The sequence below is a fragment of the Mustela lutreola genome, chromosome X (genome assembly GCF_030435805.1).
Source record: "Mustela lutreola isolate mMusLut2 chromosome X, mMusLut2.pri, whole genome shotgun sequence".
Classification (NCBI taxonomy): Eukaryota; Metazoa; Chordata; class Mammalia; order Carnivora; family Mustelidae; genus Mustela; species Mustela lutreola.
This window is the reverse complement of record NC_081308.1, coordinates 121,580,954-121,596,194: the sequence shown is the minus strand read 5'-3', so window position 1 is coordinate 121,596,194 and position 15,241 is coordinate 121,580,954.

Below are 15,241 nucleotides of genomic sequence, written 5' to 3'. Positions count from 1 at the left end.
CCATCAATTCAATTCAATTCAATTCAACTGCAACCAAAACCCAGTGAAAATTTCTTTTGAAACTTGATAAGCTGATTCTAAAATTCTTATGGAAGAGAAAATATATTGTGGGAATCTTGCCCTATAAATATAAAAATCTACTATAAGGCTACAACAATAAAAAGAACATGATCCTGGCACTAAATAGAATAGACAAAAAGATCAATTAAACAGAGGGAGATTCCAGAAACAAAAAACAATGTATGCATTGTAAATCAATATGTGATAAAGGTTTCATTTTCTGTCATCATTAAGTATATAATGATGACACAACAAGCTGGGGGAAAAGGAATGAAACAAAGTTAAACTGTACTTCATGCCATACATCAACAAAAAATCCACATAAATTAAAAATATAAACATAAAAATTGAAACTGAAAAATAGAAGAAAACAAAGGAAGCTATTTGTATAATTTTGGAGTAGAGAAGGCCTTCCTTCCTAAACATTAAATCAAACATATGTATTGATACATAAAGGAAAAGTTCTTATATTTGACAACATAAAAATTAAAACTTGGGCAAAAAGTACCATAATAAAGTAACAACAACAGCAAAAAATACAGATGGGAGAAAATATTTGCTGTATATAATGAAAACCCAAAGGTTAAAAAACAATATACAATGATACATTAGGAACCCGACAGAAAAATGAGCAGATATTATGTCCCATCCCTTCTCTTTTTGAAGTTCAGAAAAGGGTATGGTGTCCATAAATGGAAGCTCTGTATACAGGTACATGTTCTTCTATTGACTACGGCAAGCAAATCACATAACTTAATCTGAGGTACCAATCATACCTAATTCATGGGGAAGGTGGTACTTAATTTAAAGACGCAAATCACCAATGATGCCATTTCAATTATCAATGCAAGGCTAGTTGTTACCATGGGACTATACCATGACCTTCAAATGACATCTATTCACTCTGTGCATACAGAGTATAAAGATCTCAGGAAAGATTTTAACTTCTCTTCTTAGCTGCCTTAGACCCTTCAAAATAGTGAGTAATTTCTGTGGGTAATTGTATTACCCAAATCCTTACCTTCCAGCACTTAAAGCCTCTATCAATTCACCCTGGATGCCTTGCTTACAAATGTTCCTAAGTTGTAGAGTACAGCTCCCAATTGGATCATAAATTTTTTGAGGGCAAGTACCACATCCTTGGCTTCTTTTGTATTTCCTCCTAGTATTTAGTGGTATTTACTAGAGTTCTCTTTACACACACAATGAATGGTTTTTGACTACATATATCCACATCTAATTCCAGACACAACTACAAAAGGAACTTTTGATTGTAATGGAGAGTGAAGTTAACAAATAAATTCCTTGTAAGAAATGAGTTTCCCTCTAATTTAAGGCTATAAGTGCATAATCCAAGGAGACTTTGGCTTAATTGATTTTTCATTATAACCATTAAACCTGTATTTTTCTGGATGGATTATTTTTATTACTAATTCTTACTCTGAAGAAAACTAAAGTGTAAGTTACCCTTTGACATGTATGACAACAAAAGTAAAATATTAGCCCCCATATGTCTTAACTGTTATGGGCTTGATTGTTCTTTTCCAGCTGCGCAGTAAGGATATTAGGGATGACATCACTGTGTATATACAGTATATTTCAAATCCCCATTTAGAATGCAGTGACAGTCCTAGTGCCATAAAAGCATTATACTACTAAATAATTAACTAAGAAATTATGAAAAACATAATGGAGAATAAAAGACAACTGCAAAAGCATCTATCACAACAAAATATTGTCTTTTATAGTTTATTCTGTTTATTTTTCTGTGACTGAAGAACGAAATATCAATTATGGGCAGATGGCCATTAGCATAATCCATAATGCCAGAAGACAAAATAATACTTTGTATCTATCACCTTTGATTAGTAGCATAATGTTTTATTAGACTCTGTATAAATAACACTGAATAACAAAATATGGGCCTTGACAAAGCAACAGTTTGTTTTCAGTGGTAGCATCTTTGTTAGAAAATACAAGTAAGGAAGAAAATACCATCTAAAACCTCAACCATGGTTCAAAATGTAGGGTGTTCCTGAATTGCTCGAACCAAGAACATACGCTCAGAATATAGCAGTCCACCTAAAAAATTAACACTTTCATGAAAAAAAATTGGGGCTTAAGGAATATATCCATGTTCTAAGGGTTTGAAGGAAAGTTTATGCTTTCAAACATGGCAGGTTTGGAATTCTTGTCTTAGATTTTACCTAATATGCCTTAGACAGCTTCTACTCTATGTGGTTTCCTTAAGCTCCATTGCCCTCCACTCTATTCACACCAGGAGGGAAAGAAACCAAAGGCCACAGACAACAAAGCCTTCAGAGCCTCCATCCTTAAAATTTAAGATGCTACTGTGGCTTACATTGGCTGACTCACAGCTAATAGCAAATTCAGGTGAACATCTTTTCTAAATAAAATTTCAGTAGGAAGAATGGGCAAAGGCTATAAAACATGAGAGTGCAAGTTCTTTAATTCTACTTGTGTACAGAAGTTACAACCATTTTATGACCTTTATGAAACACAGGAAAGCAACAGCAAACCTGCAAAGAGACCAGTATTAACTAGAATTGTGTCAGCTAAGGGCATGATTGCTGGTAGAGAAAGCAGAAGAAGATCTCTGGGGAGAAGGGACTGCTTAAGTAATGGAAGAGGGTCTTTGAGGCAGCGCCCAGCAGAAATTCTTTCTTTCCTCTACCTAGGTCCAACAAGGTAGCCATTTTGCAAATACATTTTTTAGCAAATTCATTTTGCAGATGGCATTGGCAGAGCCAGTTTGCACTAAAGGAGAGTTGCAGTGCCAGCATTCCATAAATCTTTGAAGACAGCAACTAGAGTCATAGAAATATAAAGACAGGATGTTGAGCAACTGCCATTATATTAAAAACTCTCTGAGGTTAATATTTTGGAACTTAATGTCTAGACCTTGCAGACCAAGTAAGGAGCCCCTTCTCATTATCTGATAATACTTCTCCTAAAAATCTCTATCTTGGTCTTAATAACCTTTATGGATTTATTCTGATCATGAGAACTATATGTGCTCAACATGGAAATTGTAAAACACCTAAATATTTTTTTATTTTGTTTTAAAAATATTTTTTAAAAGGGAAAATTCTATCTTCCCATGATAATACAGTTTCTATGTTGACATATATTTGCCCAAGATTCTTTTTTTATTTTATATTATATGTGAGTATGTGTGTATGTTTTAAAACTAGATCATATTCCAGAAATAATTTGCATCTTTTTAAAATGAGTGCATGAGGTGCATCTCCCTTATCATTAAGTATTTAGATTTTCCCCCACATAGTATTCAGTATAACTATTGAGCATTAGTATAAAAAATATTTTCCTCTATCTGTAATTATTATTTGGAGTATTAGTTAATGCAATAAGACAACAAACTTAAGTATGTAGTATACATTTTAGAACATGAGACAAAATCAATATTATTTGCAAATATTATGATTGTGTACCTAGAAAACTCAAAATCACTAAGTAAATCAACAACCAGGATAAGAAAATTTAGGAAGTTGGCTAGAAGTAAGGTGAACCTTGTTTTATACTGACAATATACAATTAGAAATTGAAATGGAAAAAATAAGAAATTCTATTCACAATTGCCTTAAAATCTATGAAATACCAAGGATGAAATGTTATAATGAAAAATTATAAGAACATATTGAAACCATATAAAAGTACATAATAAATAGACATCCCATGATCCTTAGAAAGGAAGAGAAAGCCTTAAAGGTGTATAATATATTCCTAAATCTAAATTAAGTTTCTGTTTCAAAATGCCATTGAGCATGTTAAATATGAGATAAAATGTAAGCCATGTGGCTTACATGAAAATAATTTTGGAGGCTCTGGAGATCACCTCCAGGAATAAGGCAAGTGTCCTTCAGAGCAATTGACACTGAAGCACAAGATATCCATGTGACCACTCACCAATAATGACATGTAGGAGGCTACAGAGACAGAAAATTTATGAGCACCAAATCAGAGAATCAGATGTTATGAATTACAGATTTTGATTTGCAGTCAAAATGACTTCTCCATCTGAATAGCGGTCTTTAAGGTTAGAGAGGTAAGATTTATTTGTCTAGTAATTGTTGATAATAAGAAGGCTGGGCAATGGAGTTAGTGTATTAATTTATTTTCAATCAAAATCCAAGTAGATTTTTTTTTGCAATTATAAAGAATAAATTTAGAATTCTTAGCAGAAATCCAAAATGTGCTGAGATTTTTTAAGAAGAAACTGTGGAAGGATTAGACCTATCAGATAACAAAGTATATCATAAAGCTGCTATGATCAGAGGACTATGTTATTGATAAAAGAATATACAAATGGATGAGTAGAACAAAAAGAGTCAAGGAGGGGTACCTGGATGGCTCAGTCATTAAGTGTCTGCCTTTGGCTTAGGTGATGATCCCAGGGTTTTGGAATCAAGCCCCACGTCATCAGGCTTCTTGCTCAATGGGGAGCCTGCTTCTCCCTCTCCCTCTCCCCTTGCTTGTGTTTCCTCTCTGGCTCTCTCTTTCTCTGTCAAATAAATAAAATGTTTAAAAAAAAACAGAGTCAAAAAACAGATCCAAACATATACAGGGATGAAATATATTTATATGGGAGTAATCAGAGGTATGAGAGAATGAAGGATTATTTGATTAATCTAATTGGGCCCATTGGAATATGTTTGGAAGAAAATAAATTGATATTTTCTGTTTTTAATTTAAATTCATATACATGTATCTTGGTATGATTAAAATTGAAATGGGAAAAAAATTCCATGTTGTAAGAAGTTAATAATTTGTAAATTCACATCAGAAGGATTTCCTAGCAAGATAAAAAAACAATCCTGAAGGAACAAAAACTTGATCACTTTAATCATATAAATATTAAAATTTCTAGTATATCAAAAGATTCAATAAATAAATTCAAACAACAAAAATGAAAATGAGGGGTGCCTGGGTGGCTCAGTGTGTTGGGGCCTCTGCCTTCAGTTCAGGTCACGATCCCAGGGTCCTGGGATCGAGGCCCACATTGGGCTCTCTGCTCCACAGAGAGCCTGCTTCCTCCTCTCTCTCTGCCTGCCTCTCTGCCTACTTGCAATCTCTGTCTGTCAAGTAAATAAATAAAATCTTTAAAATAAATGAAACATTTAAAAATATAATAGATATATAATATATAGTTATATTATTCATATCTCTAATGCACAAAAATTTAGCAAATCAATAATTAATAATCTTTTATACAAGATACAGTTAATACAGTATAAAATGGACAGAGTGTGAATACATATTTACAGAATTAAGAAATAATTAGTAAACATGAAAATATGCACAACCTCAGTTTTCAAGGAAGTAAAAATTGAGATATCAAAAGCATATGATTTTTTTGAAAATTAGAAAAATAAGGTTTTATGATACCTACTGCTAGTGCAGGTACAGGAAAAGGGCAATATCTCACAGATACTGGCAGGAGTATAAGTTCGGTCTAGCATTTTGGAAAGCAATTTGACAGTACCTATGAACATTTTAATAGTGCATACCTTTTGATCTAGCCACTTCAGTTGTAGGAATCTACCTCAGTGGTATAAATGGTTATGTATGTACATGAGTGCTCATTATAACACCCCTGAGATTCCTAGACATTGCAGAGGCTCTTACTTGTCCATAATCACTGGAAATAATTTGTCTTTCTGATCCAAGATAATTGACCTTTGAAGTTTTACCCCAAAAGCAGGCATCCAAATAATGCTATCAGGCTGGCACAACCCACCCTTAACTGACTAAGGCAGTCAATTCTTTTGTGAAATGTATTAAAGCACATTGAACTTCATAGAAATACTTTCTTAAAATCCCAGCAGTAGACATAGGCATTAGGGGTAGACAAAAAAATTGTTCAGTCTGTACCATCGTTAGATCTTTTATCCAGCTTCATCCCTTTAATTCTCTCCCTGTGTATAAATCTTTAGATGTGGAGTCAAAATTTATGATACCACGTGATAGAGTGTGATTCCAGTCTTTCACCAATTTTATTACTTCCCAGTTGACAAAGATATAAGATGAACTCAACAGTTAAAGGAGTTTGGTCTAGTAATGCATTTAGTAAGTTAGTTTGGGTAGCTATATTGTAGTATCACCAGCACAAATTAGACCCTCAATAAATTTTGATTGAAAGAGTGAACAAATAACTTTCAGTGAGGGGAAAAAAATGTGAAACATGGGAGGGGAAAGATAGAAACCATTTACCTAGGTATCTGTGGTATCTTAACTTATGTTTTTCTCCAAATATTTGTGATGCAAACCTTGTATCAGGTACCATTCATTTATTAGATGAGTATTTCTTGAACACTTACTATAAGCCAGGCACTGTTCCAGAAACTGAGGACATAATGATGAATAGTATAGATGATGCTTTCACCGTATGAGAAATCCTAGCCTTATACATATATTACCCACATAAAGGTTTTTCCAGCATGTTTCAGAACACACACACACACACACACACACACACACACACCTACCAATAGGAATATCCTTGAAACTACAAATTGTTCTAGATTTCATTCACTCAACCAAAACATATCTACTGAGTATCTGCTAGTATGAGTCAGGAACTGTTCTTGGCATTGGGGAAACATTGGTAAATGAAAAAGACAAAGCCTTCATCCTCAAGGGGATTGTGTTTTGAAAAAACAAACAAGATAATTTCAGATAAATGACACAAATAAAGAGGGCTATATGGTAAAAGCAATTAAGGAGAAGAGCTAAAAGCTAGTGTGATCTGTGAGGTGACTTCTGAGCTGAGACCTGAATGACCAGAAGGAGCCAACCATGGGAAAATATAGAGGAAGAGCTAGAGCTACATCGTTCTAGATGAAGGGAAGAGCTTCTGCCAGAATGAATGAACCTGAGGTGTTCTAGAAGCAGAGAGGCACAAAATGATCAATGGAGAGAATGGTAAAAGATGATCTTAAAGAGATGTCAGAAGGCCAACACATGCTGGATCTTGTAGGCTAGGGTAAGGAGCATTACTTTTCATATATGGTGGAGAATCATTGGAAGGTATTGAAAGGTAGGAGAATGATGGAATAAGATTTACATTTTTTGAGGATTGCTCTGGCTGCTCTTTAGAAAACTGGATATAGGGAAGTAAGAGTGCAATCAGTATTGCATTACCCAGATGACAGATGGTGGTAGTCTGGACCAGAGCAGGAACAGAAAAGATAGTACAGTGTGGTTAATTTCTGGAGGTGCTTTTTTTCAGTTAAGGGACTTTTTTTCTTTTATTTCTTCTCAGTGCTCCAGAATTCATTTTTATGCACCACACCCAATGCTCCATGCAATACATGCCCTCCTTAATACCCACCACCTGGCTCCCCCAACCTCCCACCCCCTGCCCCTTCAAAACCCTCAGGTTGTTTCTCAGAGTCCAGTCTCTCATGGTTTGTCTCCCCCTCCATTTTCCCCCAACTTCTGGAGATATTTTGAAGGTAGAGTGTGTTGGGGGCCCCAAGATCACCTTCAACTGTTGACTCATTACAAGGAGTCACAAGATTCAACAACAATTCAGAGAGACAAGATGGCGGGGAAGTAGGAGGAGGCGCCTTTTCAACCTGTACTCTAAAGTGAGCTGATTACCTACCAAAGAACTCCGATCACCCATGAAATCAGCCTGAGATCAGAATTATACACATCTGGATCTCTACGGGGACAGAGACACCAGTGGGCAGGTAAAGCGGAATGGGAACGTCGGACTGATATTGGAAGATAAACAAAAGGGGGAGGGAGCCACCAGAGGTGACTGACTGGAAAGTAATACCCCTAATATGAGAGTGCCCTGCATCTGGGGACCAGCATTAACTTAGAGACTGGTTGAAAGCACTCAAAAAGAGCAAAAGATCGGGGGGGGGGTGGGTTGTGGGAATCAGGGCAGCTAGGGACAGGGACTTAAGTCCCCGGACCCAGGACAGCCTCCCATGGTGCTGAGCCAGAGAGAGTGCGGCGGAGAAACCAGGTCTTGGTCCCTGAGCTGCCAGTGCACCCGAGATTGTGTGGGGTCTGGCTCCTGTGAGGGGCTGGGAGCCTCGCTAGACAGCAGAACACCAAGCCGTGCTACAGAGCCTGAGACACGCATGCCCCTCACCATCCCCCGAGAGAGGTGCCCGCAAGCCCAGCGCTCTTAGACCCAGAAAGACCAGGCACTCCCAGCCTGGGCCAGCGGGAAAATCTCAGTGTGTGATCGCTGCTTGGAACCTCTCTAGCAGTCTGGAGCTGCCCAGACAGCCGCTGCCGCTGTGGTTTGGGGTACAAGCAGAAAATCCCGTGTCCCCAGGGACCGCGACTTGGAACCTGCTCTGCCAGGGGCCAAGGGGGAATTTATATGGGCTCTTCAGCACCCACAGGAGAGCAAACTGAGGCTTCTCTCTGAGAGGGAGGTCAGGGTGCAGTTTGCTTTCCTCTAAACCTACAAAAGCCATCAAAAGTGGTCAAGGCGAGAGGAAAAAAAAAAGTGAGCAAACATAAAAACCTCCAGAGAACAAAAGCCTGAAAAAAACGGTTTCTTTCAGAGCCTACCCCCTTGAGGGGGGTAGGAGGACTTAACTCAGGGAACATTATTGACTGAAAACCCACAGGGCAGACCCCTCCCCCAGAAAACCAACCAGGAAAGAAAAAAAAAAAAAAAACTACAAGAGAACAACCATCACTACTTCATAGGACAACTTTTATTTTTAATTTGTTCCCACTATTCTGGCTCATTTAAAAAAATATAGATAGATAATTTTTTAACCTATTTACCATCACAGTGAGATGTCCAGTACATCAAATTCCATAATAACCTTCTAACCTGAACTTTTTGATACATACACCTGTGTTTTTCTTTTGCATTTCTATTTTTTAAATTTTTTTATTTTAATTTTGGTTTAGTTTAGTCTAGTTTATTCCTTTATTTTTATTTTCTAATATTCATATAGAGTTAAACTTCAAAGTAATCCCCTTTCCCCAATCAATACTACCTCTATAGGTAAACCAATTTTTAATCCCCCTTTATCTTAGGAATGTTGAGTCCTTTAACAAAGATATCAAGATACATCCAGGAAGAATCAAAACAACCTTCCTCACCACACTGAGAATTTATAATCACTCTCCCATCCTTTTCTTCCACCAGTGTTTCTGTGGTTTTGTGTTTGTCCTGATAGTATATAAATCTTACACTTGGGGTTCTTTTTGATGAGGTTCTTCCTTTATTTGCTTATATATATATTTTTTTCTCTTGTCATATACTTTTGTGTTTTTGTTTGTATACTTCATAAATCTTACCTTGGGGCCCATTTGGGCTGAACCTTCTCTTTTATCCTCCCTTTCGTTTCTGTGTCTCTCTCTCTCTTTTTCTTTTTCATTTCTTTTTTCTCTCATTTTGGGTGGGGAATCCTGAATGCTCAGAAGTGTTCCAGGGTGCACCTTGATGCACCATGATCGATACATCCAGCTCCATCTGTTCAGTCATCTCTCACCAAAATGACTAGAAGTAGGAATGCCCAACAGAAGAAAAGTACAGAGGATGGACCTTCTGCAACAGAGCTAATGGCTATCAACATAGACAATATGTTGGAAAGAGGATTCAGGCTAACAATTATCCAGGCAATAGCTAGGTTGGAGAAAGCCATGGATGACCAAATAGAATTGATTAGGGCCAAACTGAAAGTGACCAGAGATGACGTTCACAAGGTTAGGGCATTGCTGAAAGCTACCAGGGCTGAGGTTCACAATGCTCTCAATGAGTTCCAATCTAATCTAAACTCTCTCAAAGCTAGGGTAACTGAGGCAGAAGATAGAATTAGTGATCTGGAGGACAAACAGATAGAAAGGATCAGGATGAAGCCTGGAACAAACAGCTTAGAAGCCAGCTTAGTTTCTGATTAAAAACAGAATCAGGGAAATAAATGATGCTATGAACATTCCAACATCATAATTATTGGAATGCCTGAAGGGGAGGAGAAAGAACTCTAGAAGATATAGTGGAACAAGTTCTTCATGAAAATTTTCCCAATCTCATGAATGGAACCAGCATCCATGTACTAGAGGTTGAATGGTCTCCACCCAAGGTCATAGATTCCATAAAATACCAAGGCAACTGATAGTCAAATTGAGGAATCATAATTGTACATATAATCTCTTGAAAGCCACTAGGACAGAGAGGCTCCTCACTTACAGAGGAAAGCCCATCAGAATAACATCAGACCTGTCCACAGAGACCTGGCAAGCCAGAAAGGGCTGGCACTAAATGAGAAGAACATGCAGCCAAGAATACTTTATCCAGCAAGACTGTCATTCAAAATGGATGGAGAGATAAAGAGTTTCCAAGACCAGCAAGGCTTAAAGCTATGCAACCACCAAGCCGACACTGCAGGAAATATTAAGGGGGGTTCTATAAAAGAGGAAAAATCCTAAAAATATCATTGAACAGAAATATAGAGACAATCTATAGAAAGAAAGACTTCAAAGGTAACACGATGTCAATAAAAACGTATCTATCAATAGTCACTCTCACTGTGAATGGCCTAAATGCACCCATAAAACGGCACAGGGTTGCAAATTGGATAAAATGACAGGACCCATCCATATGTTGTCTACAAGAGACCCATTTGGAACCTAAAGATACACCCAGATTGAAAGTGAAGGGATGGAGAAGCATCTTTTATGCCAAAGGGCCTAAAAAGAAGGCTGGGGTAGCGGTTCTCATATCAGACAAATTGGATTTTAAACTAAAGACTATAGTCAGAGATACAGAAGGACACTACATAATTCTTAAAGGGACCATCCACCAAGATGATCTAACAATTGTAAATATCTATGCTCCCAATATGGGAGCAGCCAATTACATAAGAAAACTGTTAATCAAGATAAAGAGTCATATTGATATGAATACATTAATAGTAGGAGATCTTAACACACCTCTCTCAGAAATAGATCATCGAAGCAGAAAATCAATAAAGAAACAAGAGCATTGAATGACACATTGGACCAGATGGACCTCATAGATAGATACAGAACATTCCACCCTAAAACAACAGAATACTCATTCTTCTCAAGTGCACATGGCACCTTCTCAAGAATAGACCACATACTGGGTCACAAATCAGGACTCAACCGATACCAAAAGACTGAGATTATTACCTGCACATTCTCATATCACAATGCTTTGGAACTGGAGCTCAATCACAAGGAAAAGTTCGGAAATAACTCAAACACCTGGAAGCTAAAGACCACCTTGCTTAAGAATGCTTGGATCAACCAGGAGATCAAAGAAGAACTGAAACAATTCATGGAAACCAATGAGAATGAAGACACCTTGGTCCAAAACCTATGGGATACAGCAAAGGCAGTCCTAAGGGGGAAATACATAGCCATCCAAGCCTCCCTCAAAAAACTGAAAAATCCAGAACACACCAACTGTCTCTACACCTTAAAGAACCAGAGAATCAACAACAAATCAAACCAACTCCACACATAAGAAAAGAAATAATCAAGATTAGAGCTGAGATCAATGAGGTAGAAACCAGAGATACAGTAGAACGTATCAACAAAAATAGAAGGTGGTTTTTTGAAAGAATCAATAAGATCGATAAACCATTGGCCACACTAATCCAAAAGAAAAGAGAGAAAGCCCAAATTCATAAAATTATGAGTGAAAAGGGAGAGATCAAAACTAACACCAAGGAAGTAGAAACAATCATCAGAAGTTATTATCAACAGTTATATGCCAATAAGCTAAGCAACCTAGATGAAATGGATGCATTCCTGGAAAACTATAAACTCCCAAAATGGAACCAGGAAGAAATTGACAACCTGAATAGACCGATATCTAGTAACGAGGTTGAAGCAGTGATCAAAAACCTCCCAAAAAACAGGAGCCCAGGACCTGACAGATTCCCTGGGGAATTCTACCAAATGTTCAAAGAAGAAATAACACCTATTCTCCTGAAGCTGTTTCAAAAAATTGAAGCAGAAGGAAAACTTTCAGACTCTTTCTATGAAGCCAGCATTACCCTGATCCCCCAAACCAGGCAAAGACCCTACCAAAAAGGAGAATTTCAGACCAATATCACTGATGAATATGGATGCTAAGATTCTCAACAAGATCCTAGCAAACAGGATCCAACAGCACAATAAAAATTTATCCACCATGACCAGGTGGGATTCATCCCTGGGCTACAAGGATGGTTCAACATTCGCAAACCAATCAATGTGATAGAACAAATTAATATGAGGAGAGAGAAGAGCCACATGGTCCTCTCAGTTGATGCAGAAAAAGCATTTGACAAAATCCAGCATCCATTCCTGATTAAAACGCTTCAAAGTGTAGGGATAGGGGGAACATTCCTGAACTTAATAAAATCTATCTATGAAAGACCCACAGCAAATATCATCCTCAATGGGAAAAAGCTTGCAGCCTTCCCGTTGAGACCAGGGAACACGACAAGGAGGCCTACTCTCACCACTCTTGTTCAACATAGTATTAGAAGTCCTAGCAACAGCAATCAGATGACAAAGAGAAATAAACGGTACCCAAATTGGCAATGAAGAAGTCAAACTCTCTCTCTTCGCAGATGACATGATTCTTTATATGGATAAACCAAAAGACTCCACCCCCAAACTACTAGAACTCATACAACAATTCAATAATGTGGCAGGATACAAAGTCAATGTATAGAAATCAGTGGCCTTCTTATACACTAACAATGGGAAATTAGAAAGGGAAATTAGAGAATCGATTCCATTTACTATAGCACCAAGAACCATAAGATACCTGGGAATAAACCTAACCAAAGAGTTAAAGGATCTATGCTCAAGGAACTACAGATCACTCATGAAAGAAATTGAAGAAGACACAAAAAGATGGAAGACCATTCCATGCTCTTGGATCGGAAGAATAAACATTGTTAAAATGTCTATACTGCCTAGAGCAATCTATACTTTTAATGCCATTCCAATCAAAATTCCACTGGTATTTTTCAAAGAGCTGGAGCAAATAATCCAAAAATTTGTATGGAATCAGAAGAGACCCCGAATCACTAAGGAAATGTTGAAAACCAAAAATAATATGGGGGGCATCACGTTACCTGATTTCAAGCTTTACTGCAAAGCTCTGATCACCAAGACAGCATGGTACTGGCATAAAAACAGACACATAGACCAGTGGAACAGAGTAGAGAGCCCAGATATGGACCCTCAACTCTATGGTGAAATAATCTTCGACAAAACAGGAAAAAATATACAGTGGAAAAAGGACAGTCTCTTCAAAAATGGTGCTGGGAAAACTGGAAAGCTTATGTAGAAGAATGAAACTCGACCATTCTCTTACAGCATACACAGAGATAAACTCAAAATGGATAAAAGACGTCAACATAAGACAAGAATCCGTCAGAATCCTAGAGGAGAACATAGGCAGTAACCTCTTCGATATCAGCCACAGCAACTTCTTTCAAGGTATGTCTCCCAAGGCAAAGGAAACAATAGCCAAAATGAACTTTTGGGACTTCATTGAGATCAAAAGCTTCTGTACAGCAAAGGAAACAGTCAACAAAACAAAGAGGCATGGGGCACCTGGGTGGCTCAGTGGGTTAAAGCCTCTGCCTTCAGCTCAGGTCATGATCCCATGGTCCTGGGATCGAGCCCCGCATCTGGCTCTCTGCTCAGCGGGGAGCCTGCTTCCCATCCTCTCTCTCTGCCTGCCTCTCTGCCTACTTGTGATCTCTGTCTGTCAAATAAATTAAAAAAAAAAATCTTAAAAACAAAGAGGCAACCCACGGAATGGGAGAATATATTTGCAAATGACAGTACAGACAAAAGGTTGATATCCAGGATCTATAAAGAACTCCTCAAACTCAGCACACACAAACAATATATCAAAAAGTGGGGCAGAAGATATGAACAGAAAATTCTCCAATGAAGACATACAAATGGCTATCAAACACATGAAAAAATGTTCATCATCAATAGCCATCAGGGAGATTCAAATTAAAACCACATTGAGATACTACCTCACACCAGTTAGAATGGCCAAAATTAGCAAGACAGGAAACAACATGTGTTGGAGGGGATGTGGAGAAAGGGGAGCCCTCTTACACTGTTGATGGGAATGCAAGTTGGTGCAGCCACTTTGGAGAACAGTGTGGAGATTCCTCAAGAAATTAAAAATAGAACTTCCCTATGACCCTGCAATTGCACTTCTGGGTATTTACCCCAAAGATACAGATGTAGTGAAAAGAAGGGCCATCTGTACCCCAATGTTTACAGCAGCAATGGCTAAAAAAATAATAAAAAGAAACAAACAAAAAATATGCAAATCAGTAAGTGGAATATACGACATTAATATAATGAAGGATAAAAAGCATTTGATTATCTCAATATACGTGGAAAAAGCACTTGTCAAAATACAATATCATTTCATGATAAAAATGCTCAACAAATGGAGTATGGAAGGAACATACTTCAACATAATAAAAGCCATATATGAGAAACCCACAGCCAACCTTGTGCTCAATGGTAAAAGGTTGAGAGCTTTTCCTCTAAGATCAGAAACAAGACAAGACTATCCTCTCTCACCACACCTATTAAACACAGTACTGGAAGTCCCAGCCATTAAACACAGTACTGGAAGTCCCAGCCAGAGCAATCAAGCAAGACAAAGAAGTAAAAAATGTCTAAACAGGAAAGGAAGAAGGAGATTTTCTTTTTTTAAATGATATGATCTTATAGATACAAAATTCTGAATACTCTACCAAAAACTGTTTGAACAAATGAAAAATTCAGTATAGTTGTAGGATACAAAATCAATATACACAAAATTATTTGTGTTTATGTAAACTAACAGAACATCTAAAACTAAAGAAAACAATTCCATTCGCAATAGCATTAAAAACAATAAAATACTTAGGAACAAACTTAACCAAGGAGGCAAAATATCTGTACACTAAAACTACAAGACTTTGATGAAATAAGTGAACAAGACATAAACAAAGGTAAAGGTAAAAAGATCCTATGTTCATGTGTCAGAAGAATATTGTTAAAATGCCCATATTACCCAAAACCATTTGCAGAGTCAATGAATTCTCAAAATTCCAAGAGCATTTTTCACAGAAATAGAAAAAAATACTAGAATTTGTATGGAGCC